Source organism: Sinohyriopsis cumingii, unplaced genomic scaffold, assembly GCF_028554795.1.
Source record: "Sinohyriopsis cumingii isolate HCF-2022 unplaced genomic scaffold, ASM2855479v2 utg000198l, whole genome shotgun sequence".
Taxonomy (NCBI): Eukaryota; Metazoa; Mollusca; class Bivalvia; order Unionida; family Unionidae; genus Sinohyriopsis; species Sinohyriopsis cumingii.
The window spans coordinates 1029496-1046766 of NW_028315875.1; the positions used below are offsets into that span (position 1 = coordinate 1029496).

General features: G+C 35.3%; 1 pseudogene; it reads right to left on the reverse strand.

Moving 5' to 3' along the window:
- Nucleotides 1-573: 573 nt before the first annotated feature.
- LOC149774563 (uncharacterized) lies at nucleotides 574-2475 on the reverse strand (annotated as a pseudogene).
- Nucleotides 2476-17271: the final 14796 nt, after the last annotated feature.

Here is a 17271-nt window from a genome sequence, read left to right on the forward strand (position 1 = left end):
ACCTTTAGAAATTTCTGGATTGAACTCTAATTACCAATCATTAAAGAGTTGTTATCTATACATTAGTCACTTCAACTCTGTTACTTTGACTAGTTGTTCAAGAAAATATTTTCAATTTTCACAAGGGAAGTAAAACAAATAGCCTGCTTTGCACATCTTTGTCATTCTAGTGCAGTTTGGGGCTTGTTGTTATCATGAGGTTTTGTTTACGATCAATATAGTCCGAATATTCAAGTTTTCCACTCCAGTTTTTAAAACATTTAAAAATAATCGTACAGTAACAACTTACGAAACTGCCATTTGAGTAGGTGGGAGTTTCGTTTTTTATATTGTTTAAAACATAATCCTTTTACTGGGAGTCCTTCTTGAATAATGAGTCATTATTCTTTTGTTTGAACGGTACTTATAGGGATAACGTTTTCACGTATAATTTATATAAATAATGTGTGGGGATTTAGTAGAAAGGTTGGTAGAAACCGTCATAGGCAATATTTAAACAGACAATCATTCAGACTGCCCAAGTTTTGATAAGTGTTTTCGGTCAATTTTTTAGACGCTCAAATCTAATATGTCCTACATTGTACATGTTCTGTCCCGTTGTTTAAATGTGCGTTTGAAATTAGGTGAAAGGGAGGTGAATCCGTTGAAAAACGGAAGTAGGAATAAAGACCCACACATAAATAAATTTATAAACGCCGCTTTTAAAGTTAGGCAGACGGCAATGCTTGCTATTAAGGCAAACAGTGAATATCCCCATAAATGTTTCAGACTAGAAACAAAAGGATTTGAGACTTTGAATTCTTTCTCTATGGCCCTCTGTGGAATCCACTGGACACTGGGTGACAAGATGGCTAACCAGGACCGGCAAATACGTACTGTACCAACCACAGCCTCTGGGGTAAACTGACAAATTGAGGTTACTGTCTCCAAAAACATGATCTTGTAGTTTGTCTTGTTGCATGTTGTAATCTTTGGGAAGACGATTACCAAGATTATGACGATGATAACGGATATATAAGGATACCTAAAGTGAATATTGGTATGAAGAAAGATGTATAACAGAAGGAGAGGTCTCATAAACATTTGCCGCACGGCCAAATTAGCAAGGTAAGAACTCAAAAAATCAAGCTTACTTGGTGTTCTCACTTTGGTCATGTCGAAATTCTGCCCCTGAAGAATATTTTGCAAGAATCTCATCGGTCTGCCAAAAGCATTTGGCCAAAAATACATAGCAAGAAGAATTTCACCTATATTCCATCTCCTTTCGCGAATATTCCATGTTATATAGTTGTAGCTTGGAGCTTCCAGCAAATAAACAGATCCAGCATAAAGAGGTTTCAAAATGGCTGCTTCAAATGTGTCATGGCTGAGAACATCAACCGGGACACGTTCAATCAGTTTGTCTTTAGTGCCAATTACTTTGTCAATGTACATACGATTTTGAATCAATGCCTTTCCAAAGAATCCAGATTGACCAAAAAAAGTCATAATAGCGTTTATCATCGGTGTGTATGTGGCTTGTTTCATGTATTCTAAATGCATGAAAATTGTGTCGTATGGTTTGCACTGAAGCTTTATTGCTGGTTGAATTATTGCCCTATCCGGGTGTGTTGCAGCTATCTGCAGTATTTCGGTCACAAAACCTTTGGGCACTCCACTGTCAGCGTCAAGGACTAGAGTGTAATCAAATTTTCGTTTAAAAATATTATTTACGTCCGCAGAAGAATGAAACAGAGGCTGCCCGTAGGGACGAGCTCTTTTTCCGTAATATTCCGGATCACAGTAACTGTACGCTTCATCTACTCCTTCTGATAACAACATCAGGTCCTGGTACTGGCTACATTTTCGAAGAACACGACTCACGCGATGGATGACCATAAACTCTCGTGCATATTTGTCACATATATCGTCTAAATGCTCACGAACAAAGACTGTTGGATCTATATTTTCATATACCTGCCAAACATTGCTGAGGCGAAACGGATCCACAAATCCGTGATCTCCTTTTGCATATGATACTCCTTCACGAAACAATTCCTTGCAAATTAGGACTCTGTAGGTATCTCGTATCTTTAACTCGTAATGTTTCAATTCTTCCTCATTTGTTGCGCTCACTAGGACAGCAGAAACGTTTAGTCCAAGATTGCTGATGTACCCTTCGTACATTTTCTCAAAACATTCGTCAATGTCATCTGTACTCGTTGCCAGAAGGTTATAGTTCAAAACTACAGTCAATATGTCAGCTGAAATCTTTTTGTTCTCCCTGCGGTTTCTCGAGACTATGATTGTTACAATCGTTTGGACGGTGATTTCTAAAACAGAACCTTATATAACGCTTAATATCACTACCATTAGGACTCCATTTACAATGTTTGTACGAGACCAATCAACGTTGATAATGTTTAAGAGGATGGCTATTAAAAATAGAGCCATCCACGTTGAAAAGTATAGAAACACTCGCACACTTTTCCCCATACTAACGACAGCAGTTTATTTTCACCTTCAAAACCTACGAATTAAAAAACAAATATGAAATCAATCAATCTCAGGCTAGAATTTCTTTTAGATTGTAAAACAGTATTCCCCTTAGAGATTGAATGTTGATCATTCTACAAATCTGACATGCTTAAAATCAGGAATTGCTTCAAGACATTTACTTTCAACAATATAACTGTAGTTGTGTCATCTGCTTCTAAAAATATTATATCAGATTAGTGGCGTGCATCACTAACCATTGTTTGAATTCTAAATACCTAGTTGTTTTTGTTTTTCTTTCTAAATACGCCGTGTATGTAACGCGCCTATCACTTTTCTTCAGTACAAAACTGATCCATATTTAAAATGTCAGATTCATGTTAAGATCGGAAGTTTGAGATTTATAAATAGCAGCCTATTCAATAGGAACTTGCTGCATATAAGTCAAAAAATTATTTCAGTGCAAGAAAAAGGAAATTAGTTTTGACAGAATGTTCCAAAGTCTTATCATGTAGGACACAGGTTAAATGACAACTTATTCTGTTTGGAATATGTACACGTCAAATATCTTAGAAATTAGGACTACGTCATAGTAGCATAGTTAATATACAGAAGCAAAAATATATAAATTGTCTGTTATATTTTATATACATATTAACAGTTAAAATACTTACTTTTCTCAGTTGTAATAAGTTACTATTACAGATGCTTTTGTAATCCAGGTAGAGTAGTTGATACTGAGCAGATAGTTAACACCAGCCTTTTACAAGCCTATCGTAGTCATGCACAATTTACGTTAAATGGTAGATTGGGATTGCAAATTTGTCTGGGCTTGTTCCACCCATGGCCGTGTTCTACTCATCTGGAAAAGATAATTTACATATACCTTTGACCAGGAAAGCGTGTAAATTAATTATTGAATGCCGGCTGTTAAGTGGTGCATTCATTCCTATATTCAAACGTAAAGATATTTACTTCTTGTTATTATTATTCGTTCATGAAGAGTGTTATTTCTGATACCTTTTCTTATCCTATGTTTGACAATCTTGAGTAGAATTTAACTAGGACCACCAACTCAAAAAAAGAAGCTTGAATGCACCTAACGTTTTCCTGGGTCTGACCAAAAGAAATTTGTCCAATGCAATGTGCCCCCCACCCCCAATAAAATGGTAGATTGGTATATGGCGAATGATGAAACAAAGAAACAAAATCAGATAATTGTGTCTCAATAAATTTATGGTTTATCAGGTGTGATAATTGACAACGATGTGATTCTATTATAAAAGCTAAAATGATTTTTCCATTACATTAAAGGTTATTAAAATAATATCCAGTTCTAAAGAAGAAACTATTAAATAAATTAGTTTATCATAATGGTTTTATTCAGCCTAAGGGATTATTATTGATTATATTATATCCCAGTTAAAATATTATATTTTATACACCGTAAACAATAACTACGGTCATTTTAGAAATGGAATTACATGTATATTCAAGTGCAGCTCGTCATTAAGGACTTGACCTGCAGTCCTGAATGAAATTATTTGAGGTAGGTATAAAGCCTTAATTAATTGCAGATGCACTTTCACGTGTATATGAGTTCTAGATTACTTTATTTGTATAAATTTTGTACATACATTTATACAGTAAATGAACATTAAAATGTAGTGATCAGCAATCTTCAATGTCGATCCATATTTTAGCGTAAAAATGTAAAGTTTATCATGCATTTATTGGCTCATAATGGCCTAATTCTTTTCTTTAAAAACTTATGTTGTTAGCATTATTCTGTATCATTGAATTTGTTACGATTAGGTTGTTGACACTACTCAGAATCTCTGAATTTGTTCATTATGTTCTGGGTATTGCTCAGAATCAAAGTTTGTTTAATTTATAACGATTAGAGTGTGGGCATTACTCAGAATCACCCTATTTGTTACTTATATGGTTGCGGGCATTACCCAGAATCATTTAATTTATAACGATTAGAGTGTGAGCATAAGAATCACCCAATTTGTTACGATTAGATTGTAAACATTACCCAGATTCATTTAATTTGTTACGATTAGAGTGTGGGCATTACTCAGAATCACACAATTTGTTACTTATGTAGTTGCGGGCATTACCCAGAAAAATTTAATTTGTAACGATTAGATTATGGGCATTACTCAGAATCACCCAATTTGTTACTTATATGGTTGCGGGCATTACCCAGAATCATTTAATTTGTAACGATTAGAGTGTGGGCATTACTCAGAGTCACCCAATTTGTTACTTATGTGGTTGCGGGCATTACCCAGAATCATTTAATTTGTAACCATTAGATTATGGGCATTACTCAGAATGAACAAATTTATTCCGCATTAGATTATCTTTATTATATTTTCCCTCTGAAAGCATTCACTGATTAATGATGATAATGTTACTAATTGGAAAATAATAATTATTGTTGTTTCTAGCCAGTTCAAAAGTCTTATTGTTGTCAATGCATGTGTGATGGGTCAGGGATATATACTCATACTCAGTGGGTAAGTCAGATATATATATATATATATATATATATATATATATATATATATATATATATATATATATATATATATATATACTGGAGCGTGAGAGAGAGAGAGAGAGAGAGAGAGAGAGAGCACCGGCGGCGGCGACCTAAGTGATGTGATCTCGCATTATGGCCGCAAGCGAGGAGGGCCAAAACATTTTGGAGTTTATTTAAAGCATATCATTAAAACAGAATATTTAAAAGGAAATTTAATTTTGAAAACAAACCTGTATATTGCAATGAATACATCATTGAATGTTTTCAGTGATATAGAAATTAGATTCTGTGTGCCCATTGTCCTCATTTCGCACCGGTCCCGCACAACCGAGAGAGAGAGAGAGAGAGAGAAAGAGAGAGCGAGAACATTGTAAATATACACCAAATAAAACGGAAAGTACTATCCCTTAATTCTACAGGAGAATGTTTGATAATACATAGTTTTTTATAAATATGAATAAATAATGTTATCATACAAGTTAGAATTTTTTAAATTTGTACTCTATGGTGATTCAAACCCGGGGATGTGACTATTTATTAAATCTAGTTACTGTCAAGTATCTATGGATGTGTCATTATTGATTCAGTATAGTTAAATGCTAAGGGATGTAACATTATTTACTCAATCCGCCCAATGCATCGGTGATAATTAACATCACGTACAGGTAACTAGGAGTGGATGCAGTAAGCTTGATGTTTACTGTTCTCTTTGGTTTTTAAGTAGTTATGCAGTTGAGTTCAACTTAAATTCGTATTCATCGCATGTCATAGAACAACCAGAGACTAATTATGTTGAATGGCATTCCCTTTTATTGGTGAATAAATAATACAATCAATTAAATTTTGCCACGGGATCTCGAATTCAGTACACGACTTTCCGACCATGTATAGCAATATAAATAGAAGCAGCTACTGTGGAGTGATCATACGTAGCAGCAGAGAGGGCGAACAGCCTCTAATTGACTCACTATTTCAACAAATACGCCTTCCTGGAAATCGCAAAAAAAAAAATGTTCAAATTGAACATCCTTGGAAAATCTTAGCAAAAAAGGATTTACCAATCGAGTGTCGAGTAGGAGACTTCGCCCTCTCTGCTGCTATTAATTAAAAGTTTTATCAAGACCGATTCGATATCGTGACCGTGGGTCATTGTAAGTTTATTGTTATAAAACCATGCGGGGATAACTGAGCCTGACTAAATAAATTTCTAAACTTAATTATATCCATATCACCGCTACACCAAGTCTGATGAATATTTCGTAACGTGTGAGTATCAAATCCGTTAAATACAGCAAGAATATTACAATTATCCCTAATTACTTTAGGTATTTGTGTATACCGCTGAGTAACATAAATCACGTCTGTGTTTTTATGCCTACCTCTAGAAAATATTCTAGCTGGATTTGATTGCTTATCCAGCATTACATCATCGTATACAACTAAATTATTAATAAATCCGTCAGTGTCATCTATAGACAGTACTTCATTAATGTCAGTGATAAATTCAATAACATCATCACCGCGCTCTTCCAGCAACTTTGCGTTTTCATTAAAGTCTTTCAGTACACCATAACATCGCTGGTCATCTACAGACGGAGCAACTAAATACAATTTATCCCATTTCAACCACCTCATTATCAAATTAAGCAGCAGTTACGTCTTACCAGACCCGGACAGTCCAATTATGATCACACGGATAGAATTTGGTAACGCTGCGTGATGTTTAACAGGCTCTTGTTTTCTTGCCGCTGAGAAATAAATTACATTCGTGTTATAGAAATATAATAAATAATATTTATTTATATTGTGTGAAATGCAGGATGTGTACCCCAACAAGTAAACTGATAACTATTACAACAAAAAATAACAGGTCAGCAGTTACAGTTAAGTGTGAACGATGCAGTAAAAAGAAATTTAAGTTTATTTCTAATCCAAACAATACAAAAGAAAAGAGATGATATTGCCGCCCAGTTAGCCAGACTACCAGGAACTCCGTGGGCTAAGTACCCAGGAGAAAAACACCTCCCAGGATATAATTACTGTGGCCCTAGAACTCGACTTGATATCAGACTTTATGACCAAGATCAACCAAAACCAGGTGAATATCCAATAAATGCTATTGATAAAGCGTGTCATGCTCATGATCTAGCTTATAAAAGTAAAGATCTGCAGCATAGGCACATAGCACATGTGAAATTAATTCACGCGCTAAATTCCATAAAAAATAAATCTTTCAAAGAATCATTAGCTAATTGGTTGGTGATATCTGCAATGAAGGGTAAGCTTGTATTGGGAAACAGAGTTTCCTAAGCTGGTAATTAATCAACCGATTATTGAAATAATGGAGTCGATTTATTACTGGAGGGGAAGAGCAGCGATTAGTAAACTCGCTTCGGCGGCAGGTGTCGAACGTTCTACTGCTAAAAAATGGTTAGCCCGACAGGCAATATGGCAAATTTATCTACCGCCGCCTAAAACAATACGCGCATTTTGATGTCAGCGTCCCTAATGAAGTTCATCAGGCTGATATTTTATTTCTGCCACATGATACGATCAAAACTGGAAGACGTCGAGTAACGTACAAATACGCCTTAACTGTCGTTGATGTTGCAAGTAGGTATAAGGAAGCAGAGCCGTTATCAACAAAGACAGTTGCTGAAGTAGCTTCTGCGTTTAAACGAATTTATCGACGTGGTGGTCCGCGATGGCCACAGCTGTTACATGTTGATTCTGGCAAAGAATTTCATGGCGCACTATCATCGCTGCTGAAGCGACATAATGTCAAAATACGACGAGGACATACTGCAATTCACCGCGATCAGGCAATTGTTGAGCTATTTAATCGAACACTTGCTGAACGGTTATTTGGATATCAATACGCGAAGGAAATAATTCAAGATAATAGATCTCGCGAGTGGGTTGCAAGATTACCAAATGGTGTGATAGCTGCGTTAAATAATGAAATTATTCGAACAACCAGCATGGAACCTATTAACGCGATCACAAGCGCGCATATACCAGTACAACGACGTGATTTTTCAGCGCAGCCAGTGCTGGGTAATGTGACTGTAAGATATTTATATGAACCTGGTGAACTTGAAGGTGGTAAAAAAGAGCAACTGATCCTTTCTGGAGTATCATATCACATACAATTTCCAGCGTGGTAAGATCCACGGGTAGACCTTCAGTCTACAGATTAGATTCAACTGCTCCTCAACGTGGATTTACACGTGAACAATTACAAGTAATTCCTGAATACACATAATTACCACCGCGATCACTTAACTAGCGCCGATACTTCGATTACACTCGAGACAGGTCAGCATAACATTTTCTTGTGTATGACCGCGACTACTATCTTTTCTATCTACGGTAAATTGTCTTGGATTATTACTCGAGTACTGCCACAACATTACACAATTACAGCTCGCACAATGATTATTCTGCTGTTGTTTTAGCGCTATGACAAATTCAACATCTAGATCAAAGTCGCGTTTTTTTGGGTCACTTTGTTTATAACCGGCTAATTTTTTTCTTACTATATCGCTGTCAATAACATCATTGATGGTTTCTGAAACGTCTATGACAATTCTCCGCAGCTTAGATATTCTTCTGACTCGAGACACTGCGAGATAAACTAAGTTTGACCACTCGACACGATCGTCGACAATCCAAACTCGAGTATCAGAGATGGTTAACCCTTGAGATGGGTGAATTGTCATTGCGTATCCTAACGTCCACAGGGATTTATCAGCTCGTAGCGCATCCTCAACAACACTGACATCATCTAAAACAACATCTTTTAATACGAGATTCTCTTTCTCAGTCTGTCGTGGTATATCAGCGTCGATATTCTGTCCTCGTGTATCAACTGGTCTATAACACAATGGTACACGTAGATCTGAAAACGTTTCTTTATGCTTTTCAAATAACCGCTGTTGAAGTGTATCACGAACTATCTTTCTACTTGCCACTATCAAATCGTTGGGTCTCCACACTTGTAGAAAGTCGTGCATTGAAGTTTCTGAAATTATTTTACGCATTATTTCATACTGAATTTTATTCGGTTGTAGTATGATTAATGTTTTTAATTCTCTTAATTCTGCATCAAGAGATCTATGATCATCAGTTATCTCCTCGTAATAATCTACAAAATTCTTTAGCCAATCATGTGAAGATAACCCAACAAACGGTGGTGGTTGATTGTGATCGCCGAACATTATCACAGCTGTATTTTTTAATAACAACCAATCGAGAAACATTTTTAATGTATCTTGAGATACTGTACATATCTCATCCCAAATAATAATTTTTGGAATATATTTCTCTCCCATTCGGTAAGGAGTCCATGTGTCACCCTTGTATCGAAAAAAAAAACCAAAAACGGTGATAAGTACATGATTGCACTCCTCGTTGTTTCATTTCTCTTGGAGTCTGTTTGTAGGTGTTAAAACAACCATATCATCTGAATTCTTTCGAAATAATTCGATCACCCGAGTCGTCTTACCAGAACCCCCCGGTCCGTTTAGATAGACCGTCTTGTGTCTGGATACTGGATCATACACAGATGCCGCAGATGATAATTCTGATATCTGATAGCTGTAATAAATATCCTTGATCTCAACATCTGCGGATTCAGAATAATTATATAACATTTCTTGTTTTATTCTCCATTCACCACATGATGCATCAGTACTTGTAAAACGAGTCAGTAATTCTGAATATTTTTTATCGATATAAAACGAATCCGATGCAACTCTGACTGCAGTGTCGGGGAATCTATTTATCATCGATAATAAATTTATAGAAACATAAGCGAGCATTGAAGATCTTAAATGAGTAAACTGAGGTGACTCGCATTCAATATAACAAACAAGTGTACCTAACCGTGTTCCGTCAGATAAATTAGCGTTCTCTCGACTTACAAATATATTTCTCGCTGTTGCATCAGCGATTATAAAATCATATTCAGCATCATCTAGAATTAATCGTGCATAATGTCGTCTGTGATCAAATGCACACACACCCATCCCCCTTGAGTAAATTTACCGATTATTCTTCTACCAAGATCCTTTGCGGTTTTATCATCATCAGGTGGTGGTAACCAAACTTCGGTCTGCATCCGATATGATATAATTGCCTCACTTACAACCAACGATATTAACATTGTAAGACAGTATTCCCATTGTTTGCCAACCATATTACTGTCCTATTTTTCATATTCTTGACAGGGTAATGCATATTATTATATATATAAAAAACACAAATTCTGGTGACTAAGGTCAATCCGTTTCACTTTACTGAATCGATAGCATCGGTATTTGTGTTTAAGGTCAATCCGTTCCACTTTACCGAATCAATAACAACGGTATTTGTGAATAAGGTCAATCCGTTTCACTTTACTGAATCGATAACATCGGTAGGTTTGATTAAGGTCATCAACCTGTTTAATGTAATCATACAGCATTGTATGGTAAATAAGTCAATATAACTTCACATAAAAGACTCAGTGACTTTCTTACTTCAATCGCACCTTCAATCATCCTTACACAAAAGACATACCCCTCTGTGACTTTAGTACCTCATTTAAACCTTCAAGCATGTACGAAAATCTTTATATAGAGCTAGTTTGTTTAAAAAGGTATTATAATTCGAGAACGGCATTTCAGATTTAAATCATTTATAAATTCATAACGTCTGTCGCATTGGATGTTATAATTGTTGTCGTATATCATATGAGATGTCCCTGGAATCTTGACACGTCAATTGAGAATGGTCATATAGTACGTCATTTTAATATTTATACTGCAAAGAGTCAGGAGGGATCAATTAAGTAAAACTAAAAACATAAAAATTAGTCTGTTCTGATGTGTGTATGTATGTATGTATGTATGTAGATAGGTAGGTATAAAGGAAGGTAGGTAGGTAGGTAGGTAATTATGTATGTATATAGGTAGGTAGGTTGGTAGGTAGGTAGGTAGAACATCTTTATGAATTTTTGACCTCTATTCTTGTCTTTGAGCCCATGTGGTTAATCTTTTCTTTGAGCCCATAGGGTCCATATAATTTCAAAAGATTACACGTACTTCATCTCTGCAAAACAATAACCGGGATATAATGTGGCCTGAATAACTGGGATATAATGTGGCCTGAATGACTGGGATATAATGTGGCCTGAATGACTGGGATAGCACTTGGCCTGAATGACTGGATATAATGTGGCCTGAATGACTGGATATAATGTGGACTGAATGACTGCGATATAATGTGGCCTGAATGACTGGGATATAATGTGGCCTGAATGACTGGGATAGCACTTGACCTGAATGACTTGATATAATGTGGCCTGAATGACTGGGCTATAATGTGGCCTGAATGACTGGATATAATGTGGCCTGAATGACTGGGATATAATGTGGCCTGAATGACTGAGATATAATGTGGTCTGAATGACTGGGATATAATGTAGCCTGAATGACTGGGATATAACTTGACCTGAATCACTGGGACACAGTGTGGCCTGAATCACTGGGATATAATGTGTTCTGAATGACCGGGATATAATGTGGCCTAACTGACTGGGCTATAATGTGGCCTGAATGACTGGGATATAATGTGGCCTGAATGACTGAGATATAATGTGGCCTAAATGACTGGGATATAATGTAGCCTGAATGACTGGGATATAAGTTGGCCTGAATCACTGGGACACAGTGTGGCCTGAATCACTGGGATATTTGAGGTTTTGGCTCCAAAATCCAAACATTAGCGATCATACGCCAAATATTTCAAATATATAATAGCAGGTAAGTATAACAGAAATTTGAGGTTTTGGCTCCAAAATCCAAAACATTGCACTACTCCGCATTAAGTTTATATTTATAAAATAATTGTACTATGCCGTACGTTTGGGGATGTGAAGGTACAAACTCAAGTCTTAAGCTAATACTCCTCACGGTGGTAACAATGCAAATGTTTTCCGTTTCTTCTCTCGTTAAAACACATTCAAAACTAATTACATCAGTACCAGGACAACGACACCGGTACGACTCAGGTGCTCTGTATTACATCCGTACCAGGACACCGACACCGGTACGACTCGGGTGCGTTGTATTACATCATTAACATGACAAAGATAGTGACATTTCATGATTTATTACTACTACGAGACCGACTACTTAACTTACCGAGTGGTGGGGTCAGAGATTATCCTGAGAAATAATATAATGGTACTTATATAGCTTACAAATGTTCTTGCTTTCGTTTATGGCAAGAAAAATAGTATATACGTTATATTCTTTGAACAAAAATAAGTTATTGTCAGGTGGAAGAAAACAAAACAGGCTTGAAAGAAAATCCCAGACCAACCTTGCTGAAAATGAAATTGTCTGTGCATAGACTTTTCTACTGCGTAGCAAAACGTTACAATCTGTTGTACCTTATCACTGCTTTAATTCGTCCATCATCTCTGTTTATTATATATATATATATATATATATATATATATATATATATATATATATATATATATAAAGAGAGAGAGAGAGATAAATTACAAGCATCCAATCCAACCCGTGCTGACACTTCCATATTACCCATAATGCATACCAGTAAGTCGTATCAGTGACTTTATCGTGGGATGCATCTGAGTCGCATCAGTAGCTGTGGCAGAGCACTAATGTTCTATTATACACGGTAGTCGTACCGGTTTATGTATCATGAGACTAATTCGCTACCAAACATATAAGTCGTGCCCGTGACCTTGTCCTGGCACTAAGGTACTAAAATAAATCGCTACGGTGGTTAGAGCGTCCGCTAGACATCACTATAAACTGCCACACTGTAGACATCTTAGCGATATGACTCAAATATTGTTAAAGCTACGTTAACAATTCAAAACACACACGCACACACAGGCACTAAAATGTATGTCAATGGTACCAGTGTATATGTTATGACACTGTGGTATTATCAATACATGTTACATATAAGTTGTGCCAGTGGCCTTGTTTTGGCACTGAATTACTACATATACACCTGAAACGTGCCAGCAGTAGTATCCTGATATACATATGAGTCGTACCAGTGTATATATTTTGTCACCGAAGCACTCCCATATATGTGTTTCGTATAATTGATGTGTTATGACACTGGGGTATTATTATACTTGTGAGTCGTGTAATTTACAATGTCATGGTATGTATAGGAGGCATACGCGTGTATTTGTTATGTTACTGCAGTACATGTGATTCGTACCAAAGGTTGTCTTATGACACTGAGGTATTACCATCCATGTGATTCGTACTAATGACTATCCTGTGGCACTGAAATGTTTCCATACATTGAAGTACTACAAGTCATTGTCAAATGACAAGGACGTAATACCATACATGAGATTCATAAAAATGGCTGTCTTATGACACATAAATACTACTATACATGTGTCGTGTGTAGTACAAATGCCAGTCTGATGACACAGCAGTACTGCAATACATGTGATACACACCACTGATTGTGTTATGCCACTGGAGTACCACCATACATATGACTAGTACAGATGACTGCTATTAAGACACTGGACTACTACCATATATGTGGTTCATATCAATGGTTGTGATATGACACTGGAGTACTGCCATACCTGTGATTCATACCAATGGCTGTGATATGACACTGGATTACTACCATACAGGCTGGTAATACAAATGGCTGTCTTATGAGACTGAAATAACACCATACATGTGAGAAGTACAAGTGACTATCTTATGACACTGGAGTACTGTGATAGATGTGGTTCATACCAATGGTTGTTGTTGGGTTTAACGCCGTTTTTCAGCACACGATAGGCTATGCATGGCGGCCAGTATTAATGGTGGAGGAAGAACCCGGGAAAACCCCGGAAAGAACCACCGAACCTCGAGAAGCTACTGGCAAGCTTTCTCACACACCCACATTAGCCGAATCCGAGAATCAAGCCCACGCAGACAGAGGTGAGATGGCAGTGATCCGTAACGGAGAGCGCTTAAGACCACTCGGCCACTCGGGGCCCCTCATACCAATGGTTGTTATATGACACTGAAGTTCTACCATACCTGTTATTCATACCAATGGATGTGATATGACGCTTTACTACTACCATACATGTGATTCGTGGGTAGTCTCATATTTATAATAGCAGTGCAAACAAAGAAAACCATCTGATTTGGACAGCAAACTTCCTAACATTGATTCATATTGATTCTTAGTGAAAACACATGGCACAATGGACTTTTCATAAATCTTTCATCACACTCTTATATTAAAATACGTTGCATGGTCCAGTAGAATTTCAAGAAAGTGTACACATATTTAATAAATTACATGAACATTTAGAAAAAGATAGAGAAGGTTGGTGGTGGCTGGTGTTTGGTATTTCACTCCAAGGCACAATGCTAAAGGATAGAAATGTATTATTGTCTATCACAAATAATGCAAGTAACCAATAAAGCATGTCATTATCTTGTTCAGAGCAAGATGTTTTCCTTGTCTCAATAACATGAAAACATACGTGCCACAACTTTTGAATGTAATCATACAGCATTATATGTGTAAATAGTCAGTAGAAAATCTAAATTATAATCATACAGCATTGTATGTGTAAATAGTCAATAGAAAATCTAAGTTATAATCATACAGCATTGTATGTGTAAATAGTCAATATAAAATCTAAATTATAATCATACAACATTGTATGTGTAAATAAGTCGATGGAAAATCTAAATGCAATCATACAGCATTGTATGTGTAAATAAGTCGATGGAGAATCTAAATGCAATCATACAGCATTGTATGTGTAAATAGTCAATAGAAAATCTAAATTATAATCATACAGCATTGTATGTGTAAATAAGTCGATGGAAAATCTAAATGCAATCATACAGCATTGTATGTGTAAATAGTCAATAGAAAATCTAAATTATAATCATACAGCATTGTATGTGCAAATAAGCCGATGGAAAATCTAAATGTAATCATACAGCATTGTATGTGTAAATAGTCAATAGAAAATCTAAATTATAATCATACAGCATTGTATGTGCAAATAAGTCGATGGAAAATCTAAATGTAATCATACAGCATTGTATGTGTAAATAAGTCGATGGAAAATCTAAATGTAATCATACAGCATTATATGTGTAAATAGTCAATAGAAAATCTAAATTATAATCATACAGCATTGTATGTGTAAATAAGTCGATGGAAAATCTAAATGCAATCATACAGCATTGTATGTGTAAATAAGTCGATGGAAAATCTAAATGTAATCATACAGCATTATATGTGTAAATAGTCAATAGAAAATCTAAATTATAATCATACAGCATGATATGTGTAAATAAGTCGATGGAAAATCTAAATGCAATCATACAGCATTATATGTGTAAATAAGTCGATGGAAAATCTAAATGTAATCATACAGCATTATATGTGTAAATAGTCAATAGAAAATCTAAATTATAATCATACAGCATTGTATGTGCAAATAAGTCGATGGAAAATCTAAATGTAATCATACAGCATTGTATGTGTAAATAGTCAATAGAAAAACTAAATTATAATCATACAGCATTGTATGTGCAAATAAGTCGATGGAAAATCTAAATGTAATCATACAGCATTGTATGTGTAAATAGTCAATAGAAAATCTAAATTATAATCATACAGCATTGTATGTGCAAATAAGTCGATGGAAAATCTAAATGTAATCATAGAGCATTGTATGTGTAAATAAGTCGATGGAAAATCTAAACGCAATCATACAACATTATATGTGTAAATAAGTCGATGGAAAATGTAAATTATAATCATACAGCATTGTATGTGTAAATAAGTCGATGGAAAATCTAAATGCAATCATACAGTATTGTATGTGTAAATAAGTCGATGGAAAATCTAAATGCAATCATACAGCATTGTATGTGTAAATAAGTCGATGGAAAATCTAAATGCAATCATACAGCATTGTATGTTAAATAAGTCGATGGAAAATCTAAATGTAATCATACAGCATTATATGTGTAAATAGTCAATAAAAAATCTAAATGTAATCATACAGCATTGTATGTGTAAATAAGTCGATGGAAAATCTAAATGCAATCATACAGTATTGTATGTGTAAATAAGTCGATGGAAAATCTAAATGCAATCATACAGCATTGTATGTGTAAATAAGTCGATGGAAAATCTAAATGCAATCATACAGCATTGTATGTGTAAATAAGTCGATGGAAAATCTAAATGCAATCATACAGCATTGTATGTGTAAATAAGTCGATGGAAAATCTAAATGCAATCATACAGCATTGTATGTTAAATAAGTCGATGGAAAATCTAAATGTAATCATACAGCATTATATGTGTAAATAGTCAATAAAAAATCTAAATGTAATCATACAGCATTGTATGTGTAAATAAGTCGATGGAAAATCTAAATGCAATCATACAGCATTGTATGTGTAAATAAGTCAATAGAAAATCTAAATGTTAAACCTGGAATTTATGATTCATAAACCTTCATAAAGGTTCAGAGACATTTGTGAAAGGAATAGAGTGTAAATTGCAACTCTTTATATGGCATGCAAATGTTAAAATCCTTTATTCTTTCACATGAAAGACCCGGCGACTATCGTAATTCAGTCGCACCTTCAATCGTCCTTACATAGTGGACATACCCCCTCAGTGACCTTCATAATTTCATCACACCTGCAATCGAGTAAGCAAATCCTTATATAGAGTTAGTTTGCATGAAAAGGAATGCTAATTCGAGTAGGGCATTTCAAATTTAATGTATTTATACATTCTTATCAAACCTATTATCAATTCATATAAATTCATATCGGATTTATGCTGTAATTGTTGTCGTGTATCATACGAGATTCCATGGAATTTTTAAACATAAACGAGTCAGGAGGTTTCAGGCCCATAAGACAAACAAAACAAAGCATAACCTATTATCATTGATATATGTATAGATTTATATGTCTATCTATGTATAAATTTATATGTCTATACATAAAAGTACACGTCACGTCCTCCTGATTCTCATATATGTACATTTTGTCTATGTTGATTTGAATCTCCTAAAGGAAGAAATAAAAACGCAGGTGTGTGTGTGTGTTTAAATGAGCGCGAATTTCTCCAACCTTTAATGGACCATAGTTTAGTAAAGTTCTAATTTCAACATACTGGTTTACGCTTGTAGC